This window comes from Palaemon carinicauda, chromosome 30 (assembly GCF_036898095.1).
Source record: "Palaemon carinicauda isolate YSFRI2023 chromosome 30, ASM3689809v2, whole genome shotgun sequence".
Classification (NCBI taxonomy): Eukaryota; Metazoa; Arthropoda; class Malacostraca; order Decapoda; family Palaemonidae; genus Palaemon; species Palaemon carinicauda.
Window position 1 is genome coordinate 58,333,062 of NC_090754.1, and position 2,485 is coordinate 58,335,546.

Genomic DNA, 2,485 nt, shown 5'->3' on the forward strand with positions numbered 1-2,485 from the left:
GTATTTTTATTAAATCATACTACCATTATAATCATCATTAATATTATTATCATCATCATAATCAATATCATTGTTGTAGATATAACAAAAGTAACTAAAATTATTATTCTTTATTTGGCAAGTTGAATAGAAACAGCTTTCACTCCTCTGACAAGAAAGTTGCAGAAAAAACACATGGAAGTATTTCCTTACTCGTATTACGTCGAACCATAAGGACCATGAGCCAAGAGATCTTTTACGAGCTTCCTTCGCCTCGAGGTGCAAGAGATACATATTACTAGTTTGTGTATCCCTTTTTTCATATTGTATCCCCCCAAGGATATGTTTGTAAAGCTTGTCTGGTACGATTTACTTATTCTTTCATACTAGATTTTGCATTGATACTGGTGGGCATACTTTGTTTTCATTTTGATACATCTGTTTGTCTTTTGTTTTTATTTTCTTTCGTAATTTTGTCTCCTTTCATACTTTATTCCTACATTAAGAGGTCGGTTGCCTGGTGCGCCCTCTCCAATGTCTTCTATACAAGGCATTATCTTCTAACAAAACTCTTCTCTCCATATCATCCTTCACATTATCTCGCCATCTAATTTTCTGCCTTCCTCTCCATCATCTTCCCCTTACAGGCTCCTCCGAAGCCATATGGAATCAATCTCCAACATATTAAAACATAAGATCAAATATCATCAATCACACGGCACATAGATAAAAGGTACCTCTGGCTGAAATCCATATTTGATCCCTAGTTTTCCATGAAGATAACCGACATGGTTGGAAATGTCTACGGTCAAAGCAATGGACATTTCTGTTACTCGACTGGCCGAGCCGAAGAACTTGTTGGGTTACTTGAGGAAATAACTCAGTTTGATTTTGTCTTAGATGAAAAGAAATACATACAGAGCTCCATGTTACCAAAAGAGCATTTGCTCTGAGGTAATATTGGATGAAGGACTATTTGCAGTAATTATGTCATTTTAGAAAGTAGGTCCTTTATCTTGCTATATAAATCTCTGGCTCCCTCTTGACCTTCCTTCCCTTAATAGGTTCCGCTCTCCTCACTTCCTTCCTAACATCCAACCTCAACACGTACCCATACCATCGCAGTAGTGATCCTCTTGTCGCCTCTCTAATCATTACTACGCCTGCCATTCTTCTTATTTCATCATATTCCAATCTTTCAAGCAGTGATATTCCCATAATTCACCTCAGTAGTCGTATCTCTGTTCTCTAAGTTTTCCTACCTCTTTTCGTCTTAGAGCCCACGTTTATGATTCATACATTAATACTGTGTTATTATAGTGCTTTTGTTTTCTATGATTGAATACAAAATTCTCTCAAAGACCAAATAATAATTCAAATCATCTCAGATAATAATTCAAAATTAATCACTCAAAGATCAAGATGATACTCATATCAAATAAAGGAATTAAATATCTATTATAATGAGTTAAAACGTTATTCTAACCACCTCAACAGTCTTATTTCTATTTTCTCAAGCTTTTCTTCCTCTTTATGTCTTAGAGCCCACGTTTACGATTCATATATTAATACTGGTCTTGTTACAGTGCTTTTGTATTCTATGATTGAATGCATTCGTTCAGATCGTCTCTTGTCCCTTCCTCTGCCTACTTGAAAAAAATAATTCTAGCTACCCATTAGGTCTTTTTTTTTCTTTTTTTTGAAAATTCTTTCAAAGAACAAAATAATAATCCAAATCAACTCAGAAAATAATTCAAAATTAAACACTCAAAGATCAAGATGATACTCGTATCAATAAAGGAACTAAATATCTTTCATAATAACTTAAAACGCCAATCTAACCAACCCTTAATCTGCAAGAACAACCTTCCAGTATTACGAGCTACGCTTCAACTGGCACCACCGCTTGTATCACAGGCAATCAGTTCCGATAACATAGTCGAAGTTTCCTAAACTGTTTTGCAATTCTGCGCAACTGATTACGGGGCGGAACATGCGAGGAGCAAATGATGTTGGTACGTTGGTATACAATATTCGGATGAAGTTGGTTTTGCGATGGAGACTAACACTCACTCTCTCTCTGTCTGTCTGTCTCTCTCTCTCTCTCTCTCTCTCTCTCTCTCTCTTGAATATATGAGTTAGTAAGTGTAAATTAGTTGTATATGTATAATATATATATATATATATATGTATATATATATATATATACATATACTGTATATACATATATTTATATATATATATATATATATATGCATACACACACACACACACACACATATATATATATATATATGCATACACACACACACACATATATATATATATATATATATAATAAATTAATAATAATAATAATAATAATAATAATAATAAATAATAATAATAATAATAATATTATGATCATTATTACTAGTCAAGATACAGCCCTAGTTGGAAAAGCAGTATGCTATAAGCCTAAGGGCTTCAACAGGAAAAACAATAGCCCAGTTGGGAAAGGGAATAA